Here is a 12,564-nt window from a genome sequence, read left to right on the forward strand (position 1 = left end):
CCACTCAAGAAGTGACGCTCGTAAGTCAAGATGGACACCATGAGAAGATCGTGTTCGATGTGATCAAGGCCCCTCAGTTTCAGATTATTCTAGGAATACCTTGGTTAGAGAAACACAATCCTCTGATCGATTGGCGAGCAAGAACGGTCCAGTTTCCAGAATGTGTCTCTACTTGTCACCCTCCACCTGGTGTTGCACTGGCAGCAATTTCTTCAGAGACTCCCCAGTTACCTCCCGAATACCTAGAATACCAAGATGTTTTCCGGAAGGATCAGGCTAACTCTCTACCTCCTCATAGGTCTTATGATTGCCAGATAGACCTGATACCTGGATCTACTCCTCCTTGTAGTAGAATTTATGCCCTCACCGAGCCTGAGAACCTTCACCTTCGACAATACCTGGATCAATACCTGGCAAATGGGTTCATTCGTCCTTCCAAGTCCCCTGCTTCTTCAGCTTTGTTCTTCGTTCCAAAAAAGGAAGGAGACCTTAGAACTTGTATAGATTATCGCTCCCTGAACCAGATCACCGTCAAGAATAGATATCCGTTACCTTTGATCCCTGAACTCCTGGACCAGGTCAGAAAAGCATGCATATATACAAAGTTGGATCTTAGAGGAGCCTACCACTTGGTTCGAATAAAAGAGGGCGATGAATGGAAGACGGCTTTCCGCACCAAATATGGGCTATTTGAATATCAGGTCATGCCCTTCGGACTTTGCAATTCCCCGGCCGCCTTTCAATATTTTATGAACGATGTCCTCAGAGAGCTCATAGATGTGTGTGTTGTTGTTTACATTGACGACATCCTCGTTTATTCTTCATCGGAATCTGAACATCGGAAACACGTGAAAATGGTTCTCGAAAGATTGCGTCAACACAAACTTTTCGCTAAGTTGGAAAAATGTGTTTTCAACGTGACTGAAGTTGAATTCTTGGGATTCATATTATCACCTAGCAGAGTGCGTATGGATTCAAAGAAGGTCGATGCAGTTCTCAAATGGCCATCACCATCCTCCGTAAAAGGTGTGCAAAGCATGTTAGGCTTCGCTAACTTTTACCGCAGGTTTATCCCCGAATTTTCTCGAATAGTCCAGCCCATCACTGCCTTGTTAAAGAAAAACAAACGTTTTGAATGGTCTACCGAGGCGGAACAAGCTTTCCAGGATTTGAAGACTAAATTTATCTCTGCACCAATCTTAAAACATCCTCGCCCCGAACTCCCCTACATTGTGGAAACTGATGCTTCAAGCCTTGCCATGGGGGCAGTTCTATCACAAAAGGACCCGGTAACCAATCAGTTGCATCCCGTGGCATTTTGGTCCCGCAAATTCTCGCCTCCTGAAATCAATTACACGATTACTGACAAGGAACTTCTGGCTATCAAGTCTGCTTTTAAAGCTTGGCGGCATTATCTGCTAGGGGCCCGACACACCGTTACTGTGATTACGGATCACCGAAACCTGCAATATTTGAAAACTGCAAAAGCCCAATCCTCTAGACCAACTCCGTTGGGCATTATTCTTTGCCGAGTTTGACTTCATAATTACCTATCGACCTGGTACAAAAACCGGTAAAGCCGATGCCCTTTCTCGGATGGGAGTGGAAGAACACTTGATCAACCCTAAACCTGTACCAATCATTCCCGAACAAAGAATTCTGGGTGTAATCGCCACACAATCCATAGAGGAAGTTAAGGATAAAGCCAGGCAACTTGTAACTCCAGCAGACATACAGAATTGGCATTTGCAGGGAAAGGACTTTGCAGTAAAGGACAACTTGTTGTATTTCCAAGAACGATTATACTTGCCCAGCACAGATTTACAGAAAAAAGTAATCTCTTGTTATCACGATTCTTTAATGGAAGGACATCCCGGTATAGCCAAGACCTCAGAAAAGATCAAGCGCTACTTCTGGTGGCCATCTTGGAAAAAAGATATCAGAGACTTTATAATGTCCTGTGGAGTATGCGCCCAAAACAAGAGTCAAAAGGAAAGACCAGCAGGCCTCTTACGCCCTATTGACATCCCACCTCGCCCTTGGCATACGCTTTCTATGGACTTCATCACTGATTTACCTCCATGCTCCGGATACAATACGATTCTAGTAATCGTGGACTTATTCTCCAAGATGGCGCATTTCATTCTGCTCAAAGGCTTGCCAACAGCAGCAACTCTGGCCCGAGAATTTCTTGAAAACATCGTCCGACTGCACGGTTTTCCTTCGGTTCTAATATCGGATCGAGGTAGTCAATTTATTTCTCATTTTTGGCGAAGTTGCTGTCGGTCGGCTCAAATTGATGTGAGACTATCGACCAGTCACCACCCTCAGTCCGACGGACAAACCGAGAGGACCAATCAAACTCTGGAACAGTATTTACGCTGCATGCTGCAACAAACTGAAAAAACTTGGAAAGACATCCTTTGGATAGCCGAATATGCCTACAATAACTCTGTCCATTCGGGAACTGGGAAAACCCCGTTTTTTCTTTTATACGGCAGTCACCCTCGAACCTCGGAGTTCGATCCCCTCCAAGATCTTGAAACACCAGCAGTAGACTACCTGCATTCTACAATCACCCAAGCCTTTAAGGAAGCTGTTTCTCACCTTCAAAGGGCTAAAGAACAATACAAGAATGGAGCAGATCAACATCGGAAGGAAGCCCCTCAATATCAAGTAGGGGATCAAGTCTGGTTATCCACCAAATATCTACCTCTAAAAGGGCCACGTACATTCAACCCAAGATACCTTGGTCCCTATTCCATCACTACCATAGTAAACCCAGTAGCGGTCAAGTTGGACTTGCCTCCGCACATGAAGATACATCCGGTCTTCCACGTCTCTCTATTAAAACCCGTGCAACCTCAAACCCGACTAACTAAATCTCCAAAACCTATCCTAGTTGATGGAGAACTCGAGTTTGAAGTCAAAAGTATTCTGGACTCCAAGATCTCCAAATCTAAACTATTTTACCTAATTGACTGGAAAGGCTACGGCCCCCAAGAGAGATCCTGGGAACCTGCTGAATATGTCCACGCTCCTCGCCTAATCAAAAGATTTCACCGAACATTTCCTGACAAGCCAAAACCCCCGGAGAAGCCCGGTTTGGGAGGGGCCTTGAGGGGGGGTACTGTCATGATCTCTGCTTCCAAAAGGTCAGGGTTTTCCCAACTCCCTTGGAAGCAGATCCATAACCCAGGTTCTGAGTGCCAACCAGTCCCAATTGGGACCTTTTGGACCCAGTCCTGGCGCCAGTGGCACCAGGCTCATAAATATGCCCAGTCCCAGCGCTGGAAGCGCCGGGCTCATAATGCTTGGGTGGACTTACCTGCAGCAGACCATGCTGCTTACTTGCCTGCCAGTTGAGCCTCTGATCCTCTTCTGTTTGGAACTACTTTTCCTGTTGGGTGGGGCAGGAGCCACTCCCTAGGTTCAGAACACTGGAACTCTTCTGGAAAGCAGGAACTCTTTTCTTACCTAGGCGTGGCTGTGGAAGGAGACACCTAAGCACTACAGGAGGCTATTTAAACCACACCCGATGGATGAATCTTGCTTTGCGTTATTCTGCATCCTCTGCAGCAGAACGCTCATCGTGTCTTCTGCATCTGATCCTGGGCCTAAGGAAAAAGGCTTACCATCCTGAATCCAGTCTTCAGCAACACCTATAAAGACAAGAAAGAACAGGTTAGCATTACGGTCTTCAGTGACAGCGCTTTACTTACCTGACCCATCGGCTGTCACCAACGCCTCGCGCTGCATTCCGGCATCTGAAAGACAAAGGCTTACCTACTCTTCGTGCGCTCCGGAGGTCTTCGCACTGCATTCCGGCATCTGGAAGACAAAAGCTTACCAACTCTTCGCACGCTCTGGAGGCCTTCGGCGCTGCATCCCGCATCTGAAAGACAAAACAAGGTGCGTTTAAAGACATTGGGGAACTTTAATACTCACGTGCCATTACTCCATTCCACATCTAACCCAGTGGGTATTCCGGCACACTGCAGCCGCTCTGAACTTGTACCTGCAAAAGAAAAAGACAGTTAGAGCGCATCGTGAAGCAGGCAACAAGCGCTTACTTACGTGCTTTCAGGCGCTTTAATTCATCACACGGGCTCCATCTTCAACTCACTTCAGCCCGTCATCCGCCATCGCCGGAACCCTGCAAAACAAGAGACATCATTACTAAAGACATTAGAATTACTCGAAACTTACCGTTCGTGAAGTAAACGACAGACAGCAGTCCTCTGAAGTCAAGAGGCCTGCTCCCCTTATCCAGTGAAGAAACTGGTTACAGCACCCTGCCCCGAAGCAGATGGAGAGCACGGCGTTCACTTACCTAAAGTGAGCGCGTTAACCTTTGGGGGTTCTACAGGAGAAGAGAAAGGGAAGAAGAGAGAGACATTCAATAACCCAGTTCATTAATCCCATATTTTCTATCTGCAGACACCTTACCCTTCAAGTCAGACATACAGTGCACAGGGGTCCAGCCCAAAGAGCCAGCCATGTGTTGCACATCACCTTTGAAGATACGGTATACGCCCAGTCAAGACCGGCGCCTCTACGGGAATCAGGTGAGCGTTACAATTATAGTTCTTCTCTTGGGTCGTTTCAGCCTGGCTGAGGTTGGCTTCGGCCAAGGTACGCAGAGCCGTCAGATGGGTCTTTAGCTCCTCTGTATATTCAGTGAGTGATACTTCCTCGCTGGCTTCCCATTCTTCCTTAACCAGATCCAATATCGTCCGGGGTTGTCTTCCGAATAGAAGTTCGAAAGGGGAGAAACCAGTGATGATTGGGGTGGATCCCTTAACACCATCAACACCAGAGGCAACACCCGATGCCAGTTCTTAGCGTCCGGCCCGGTCACCCTTCTCAGCATTTTCTTGATGGTCTGATTATACCGTTCGACCAGTCCATCTGTCTGGGGATGGTATACAGAGGTTCTCATTTGTTTAATCTGGAGACGTTCACACACTTGCCGTAGAAGGACGGACATGAAATTCGTACCCTGGTCTGTAATTATTTCCGAAGGCAACCCCACTCGTGCAAAAAACGGGATAAGCTGATCACACAGGACTCTGGCGGATGTTCCCTTTAGGGGAAACGCTTCCGGGTATCGGGTGGCATAGTCGACGATCACTAACAGATATCTATACCCCCTGCTAGCAGGTTCCAAAGGACCGACGATATCCATGCCGATTCTCTGGAAGGGAACCGCTATGAGAGGCATTTTCTGTAGGGGCGCTTTTGCTGGTAGGATACCGCTGGTCAATTGGCATGTAGGGCAGTTTTTACAGAACTGCACCACTTCCCCGTAGATACCCGGCCAGTAAAATCGCTTCAATAGGTTCTGCTGAGTCTTGAGGGAAGCCATATGACCGCCACAAGGATGGTTGTGTGCCAGTTGTACAACTATGGCACAATGTTTCCTTGGTAGCACCAATTGCTCTTTAGCGACCTCATCCTCGCCCTTATATCTTCGATATAGCAGACCCCGGCGTAGTAGGAACCCTGGTCCCTTACTTAGATCGGGTTCCCCTTCTTGTGTTGCCCTTTCTCGTGCTACCCGTAGAGTCGGGTCAGTTAGGGTCTCCCCCCTAATGGTGTCTTCATTTTCCTCCAGACTCCAGTCGATGGGTCTGGTCATGTAACTAGCCTGACACCATTCCATCCGGGTTCGTCTTTTCCTTCCTGGCAAAGGGGTCAGGGAAGCGGAGTCCGACGTTGGGGTGTCGGAACCGCGCGGAATCTTTTTCTTTTCCTCCAGGGCATTCATGGCCTGTTCAAATCCAGACAGATCGGTCCCTATAACTACCGGGGCAGGCAGACACGGCAGGACGGCAGCCCTTAAGGGAGTGGTTGTGTCATTTAGTTCTACCACCACATTCTTCATGGGATAACACTTCACGTCCCCATGGATACATCTAATGGGTACTGTTTTATTAGATAAATATGGAGTGTTACTCACGGTTGGTGAAATGGCGGTCTGTCGGCTGCCGCTGTCAAGTAGAGCGCGCGATGGTCTGCCATCCACCCGGATGTCCACCACATAGGGACCCGGGATGCTTTCCTCCGATCCAGGGCTCAGGTATCCGATGTCCATCGGTTCGGCTGGTCTCCTTCTGGGGCAGAACATGGCTATATGGCCCCATTCGTTGCACTCGTAGCACTGCGGTTGCTTATATCCTGGTGCTGCCAATGGGTGTTTTTCCTCACCTCCCGGTTTCTTGTCTTCCGGTTTCCGGGAGATGTCGTCGACGTGTCTCCATCTCATGGGTAGGGTTCTGCCACCCCTGAATGCAAGGGGGTCAGATATCGGGATAGCAATCCGGGCTGTTACTCCAGTTGGCTGCATCTTGTGGTGACCCGCCTTCTGGTATGCTGAGGCGATATCTACTGCCTCGGTTAAGGTGGGCCGGTGGTGCTGTCTAACCCACCTCTGCATTTGTCCCGGTAGGGCTTCGATAAATTGCTCCAGGATGATCTTGTTGAGGATGGGTTGATTCGCTGGGGTGGGAGGTAGTAGCCATTTCTCGACCAAATCTTTTATACAATAGTACAATTGGCGCTGGCTTTTTCCCATCCTGAGTCGGGCCTCTCTTAGCTGTATCCGGTAAGCCTCTTCGTCTAGGCCTAGACGGTCCAGGACTGCGGCCTTGATTTCTCCGTAAGGGCTGCTACCGTTGGGGTTTACCGCCTGATAGGCACCCTGCATCACCCCGGATAGCAGGGGGGCGACATATTGTCCCCAGCGGTCCGGAGGCCATTGCGCATTCCTGGCGATCCTCTCGAAACTAGTGAAAAAGAAGGCAGGGTCTTCCCCCTCCTTATATTTCTGGAGTAGAGCTGATGGCACCAATGGTTGGTTCCTGGTGTTGGCCACCACATCAGTGAGACGGGCTATGGTCTCATGTTGTTTATCCTGGGCCGTGGTTTGTATAGTACCCTGCAGCTGGATGGCCTGCTTGAAAGCTTGTCTATCGGCAGCCGCCTGTTGGGTTTGCAGCTGTATTAATTGTTGTAGCTGCTGCTGCCCCTCTGATAGGGTTTTGGTCAGTGCCTCCCTGACGTTGTCGCAATCCCACCTTCGTCGCCAGTGTGATAAGGAAGACTTCAGGAGACAGGCGGATGCCGAAATAATATTTATTTCTAACGGGTTAAGGTTCCTTAGCAAAACAAAGAATATAGTCCTCTGGTTTCCTTCACCAGTGTTTGGCCCTTCCAGAATAGATTGAGGTAATCCCCAACCTTGTCCTATCTCGTGGTGTCCGGATAGGCCCACCACTCTGGTCTTCCTTCCTCTTCCTCTTCCCTTTCCTGTAAAATGAGAGAACCTCGTTAGTTTTATTTGGCGCGCTTTTATAGGCTTCTTAAGTTTCAAGTCCCCACCAATCGGCATCAGCCTTGCCTGGCTGAAGCCTTATTGGCTGCTGAGGGGTTGTCCCGCCTCCCATAAAGGTTGCCATGCCAGCGTGCACCGTTCCCTGCTTCCGGAGTCGAGAGAAACGTTTGAGGCGATCACGTGATCGTGATTGCGCTGGATATGGGCGGGTTCTGGGTGCCTTCCAGCCGCGACCCGCTCCGGGGCACGCCATGCTGACGGACCGGTCGCTCACTTCCCACGGCGTCATGGAGTGTCTGCGCCGTCGTCCCACCCCCTTCGGGGTCGGGTTTCCCAACAGGTGAGTGCAGCCGTGATCCGCCGCATCTCTGAGCAGCGGCTCGCGTTCCCTCACCCTCGGCGCCTATGACAGCCGAGAGCGAAGGAACCGACCCGCTGCCTCGGCTCTCAGGGCCCCCCACCACCGGTGCACCCAACACCCCCCGTGGGCGCCGAGGCGCATCCCCACAATAGGACATACAAACGAATAACAACGTGAGGTAGCGTCATGTTGGATTGTATACGCAGGATCAGAGAAGCAATTGTTCGTTTACATTCTTGTTCATAGCAAAAACCGGCTCAATGCCCTTGACGGCTGTTACACTTTTTAAACCGTGTTTCACTACATTACACACAAGTATTCTCTGTAACGCATTTCATTTTATCCTTTGTACATTAGCAGCAATCATTAGTTAGTTTAAGGCTGAATCTTAACAAGCCCTTTCATTAGACCTTCAAAGCACATGGTATTTTGCAGTGGCCGGGGTTCATGGAGGAAGGTTATTGACACCATATATTTTAAATGGTGGGGGTTGGATGCAGGGTCAAGACTTGGTTGATTGGGATGGTTCTTGTTATTTTCCAGACTCGAGCTGCAACTCGGGTCACTTCTAGGACAGTGATGTACTGCGGAAGGTAAACAAAACAGTGTTTGTTCTGATACTTGTTCGTGTCTGGTTGCTCGTGAGAACGAGCCTTCAGTGGATCTGCCATGGGGTGGAGGCGCAGGGGAAGTGCAAGGCTCCCAGTGCGCGGAGGCGCAGCTACAGCTTTCGCATGCAGGCTATTTTGCTTGGGGTTTGGCCTGTACATCTAAAATGGAGTCTTGGCTTTTTCAAAATGGTGTCTATGGTGTGTTACAGTACGGGTCGTGTGGCCTTATGTGTCGATCAGCAGCCATCCTGCCTCCTGGGCCAGGTGCATGGGGGGGCCGTGACGAGCCACGCCGAGGTGGGGAATGTTGGGGAGGGGGTCCTAACGACCTGTCTTCCCATACAATAGTTATAGTTCTTGACAGTTTAATTGACAGGAACTCTCCTAAGGAGAATGGTAGGCGTGGGAGGGCCCTTAGTCCTAAAGTTAGTTTTCGCTATGAAGGCGATACCTCCTCCTCAGGTGGTTTCTCTGTCTCGTCTTAGTATCAGTGAGACGGGCTATGGTCTCATGTTGTTTATCCTGGGCCGTGGTTTGTATAGTACCCTGCAGCTGGATGGCCTGCTTGAAAGCTTGTCTATCGGCAGCCGCCTGTTGGGTTTGCAGCTGTATTAATTGTTGTAGCTGCTGCTGCCCCTCTGATAGGGTTTTGGTCAGTGCCTCCCTGACGTTGTCGCAATCCCACCTTCGTCGCCAGTGTGATAAGGAAGACTTCAGGAGACAGGCGGATGCCGAAATAATATTTATTTCTAACGGGTTAAGGTTCCTTAGCAAAACAAAGAATATAGTCCTCTGGTTTCCTTCACCAGTGTTTGGCCCTTCCAGAATAGATTGAGGTAATCCCCAACCTTGTCCTATCTCGTGGTGTCCGGATAGGCCCACCACTCTGGTCTTCCTTCCTCTTCCTCTTCCCTTTCCTGTAAAATGAGAGAACCTCGTTAGTTTTATTTGGCGCGCTTTTATAGGCTTCTTAAGTTTCAAGTCCCCACCAATCGGCATCAGCCTTGCCTGGCTGAAGCCTTATTGGCTGCTGAGGGGTTGTCCCGCCTCCCATAAAGGTTGCCATGCCAGCGTGCACCGTTCCCTGCTTCCGGAGTCGAGAGAAACGTTTGAGGCGATCACGTGATCGTGATTGCGCTGGATATGGGCGGGTTCTGGGTGCCTTCCAGCCGCGACCCGCTCCGGGGCACGCCATGCTGACGGACCGGTCGCTCACTTCCCACGGCGTCATGGAGTGTCTGCGCCGTCGTCCCACCCCCTTCGGGGTCGGGTTTCCCAACAGGTGAGTGCAGCCGTGATCCGCCGCATCTCTGAGCAGCGGCTCGCGTTCCCTCACCCTCGGCGCCTATGACAGCCGAGAGCGAAGGAACCGACCCGCTGCCTCGGCTCTCAGGGCCCCCGACCACCGGTGCACCCAACACCCCCCGTGGGCGCCGAGGCGCATCCCCACAATAGGACATACAAACGAATAACAACGTGAGGTAGCGTCATGTTGGATTGTATACGCAGGATCAGAGAAGCAATTGTTCGTTTACATTCTTGTTCATAGCAAAAACCGGCTCAATGCCCTTGACGGCTGTTACACTTTTTAAACCGTGTTTCACTACATTACACACAAGTATTCTCTGTAACGCATTTCATTTTATCCTTTGTACATTAGCAGCAATCATTAGTTAGTTTAAGGCTGAATCTTAACAAGCCCTTTCATTAGACCTTCAAAGCACATGGTATTTTGCAGTGGCCGGGGTTCATGGAGGAAGGTTATTGACACCATATATTTTAAATGGTGGGGGTTGGATGCAGGGTCAAGACTTGGTTGATTGGGATGGTTCTTGTTATTTTCCAGACTCGAGCTGCAACTCGGGTCACTTCTAGGACAGTGATGTACTGCGGAAGGTAAACAAAACAGTGTTTGTTCTGATACTTGTTCGTGTCTGGTTGCTCGTGAGAACGAGCCTTCAGTGGATCTGCCATGGGGTGGAGGCGCAGGGGAAGTGCAAGGCTCCCAGTGCGCGGAGGCGCAGCTACAGCTTTCGCATGCAGGCTATTTTGCTTGGGGTTTGGCCTGTACATCTAAAATGGAGTCTTGGCTTTTTCAAAATGGTGTCTATGGTGTGTTACAGTACGGGTCGTGTGGCCTTATGTGTCGATCAGCAGCCATCCTGCCTCCTGGGCCAGGTGCATGGGGGGGCCGTGACGAGCCACGCCGAGGTGGGGAATGTTGGGGAGGGGGTCCTAACGACCTGTCTTCCCATACAATAGTTATAGTTCTTGACAGTTTAATTGACAGGAACTCTCCTAAGGAGAATGGTAGGCGTGGGAGGGCCCTTAGTCCTAAAGTTAGTTTTCGCTATGAAGGCGATACCTCCTCCTCAGGTGGTTTCTCTGTCTCGTCTTAGTATGGAGCAATTTTCAAGTATGGCTAATGCAAGTTAGGGTCCTGCAGCAGAGTGTCCCAAGTTTCAGTTATAGCTAGCATATCAAGTTGGTTGGAGGTAATACTATCTGCGCTGTCAAGTGGCTGGGCTACTAGAGATCTGGCATTTATCAAAGCACATTTGATCTCAGAGTAATCAGGGTCAGTAGTTGCTAAGGGGATGCTGCTGGTGCCCTGGAGTGTTAGTTTATTATTAGGACTATGGTTAAGTAATTTTCGGGTTGATCTCTTCTTCAATAAGGTAGGTGTAATGTGTTGTCTGACATTGTTATTAGTTGGTAGTTGCTGCACCTTTCTCAATCCTAGTCTGAGATTCCTGGAAAGAGTGGGGCATGGTTGGTTCGGGTTCGGTCTAGAGGCATATAATTGGATCCATTGGATGCGTGAGAGGATTGCACACACATTAAAGGTATCAGCCTCAGATGGAGAGAATCAGTACCAGGATTGTAACCTGTGTATTACGTGCTGCACTTAGATCTCAACTTAATCCAATGTGTTTTCTGACCCATTTTTAGAGGCCTGGAAGGCCTGTTTAATGTCTAATAGGAAGTCACATAGGAATGCATAAAGAAAGAACTGGGGATGGGGATATTTTATAATGTATTTGTCGTAAAATGAAAGTGTAAAAGCAAGGCATTGTGCTTTTATGCCTTCAATATACACTCCAACCCATTTTCCTGCCGACACAAGGGATCTCATTTTGCATAATTTGGTGCTGAGGAGCTGGAAGGTGTAGACCTACATGTAGGCGGCTGCCCGTCACCCTATTTTCATCATTTGCATGTTTGAATGAAATTGTCGAGGACAAAAGGTGGTCTACGCGTTTGTATGCTGCCTTTTGCCCTGCACATTTACACTCCGCCCTGCAAATGCGAGCACGGTGGTAGGCACTGTTTAATTGTAATTTTAAACGCTGCCTGCCAGTTAAAGCTGCCTGCCATGCAAGCATAGCAGGCATCATGTATAATGTATAATGCATGCCTATGGGGTCGGCCTGCTTTATGCTGGTACATGAAGCCAACAGGCTCTAAAGGGATCCATAGCATTTGCTCCGGCATGTAAATCCATGCTGAAGTAAATGCTGGGGTATTTGAATGGCGGAGAGGAAGGGAGGTGGCGGAAACACCAGTTGCGTCTCCGTCATACAAACAAATGAAAATAAGCTGTGGTGTCAATGCAAGGCGTAAAAGTCTTACACAAGACTTTTACGTTTACATCTTCCTTTGATGTTATGGCCCTGATGAAAATGAGCCCCAAGGCGCAGGAGGGGCATAGAGTGGAGATAACATAACCACTGTGGTCTTGTGTGAGAACTTTGTGTTATTTATTTATTAATTGTATTCATTTATAAAGCACGCAGCAGCCCAAAAGCATTGTGGCGCTGTTACAGGAGTTTTAGGCATATGGTACATGGTGTCTTATGCCTGTAGGAGATTTTTCTGCAGATGTCACACAAATGGAATTCTATGGAACGCACCTCGCATTAGCACCTGCTAATGAACAGGGTGATTCCACAGGAATCCATTAGTAAATGTCGCCTGAGAAGTGTAATTTGCAGACAGTATTTACTTCTTTGCAAAGTGGAGAGTAAAACGAAAGAGGAAAGACAATTTCCCTTGGTTTACTCTTTATTTATGCTCTCCATCTTGAAAAAGTTGATCATTAGATAGAGGGGACTCCAAAATGCCCTTGGAGGAATCCTATTTGGGTCTGTTCAGAGAAACTGAGGAGTCGCTCAAGGAATAGTTAAAAAATAAATTGGTTCGTCTGAATGCATTCACCAATAAATTCCCTGCGCAACAAGTTTGTTTCTCAAACT

This window comes from Ambystoma mexicanum, chromosome 11 (genome assembly GCF_040938575.1).
Source record: "Ambystoma mexicanum isolate Mex_15411 chromosome 11, UKY_AmexF1_1, whole genome shotgun sequence".
Classification (NCBI taxonomy): Eukaryota; Metazoa; Chordata; class Amphibia; order Caudata; family Ambystomatidae; genus Ambystoma; species Ambystoma mexicanum.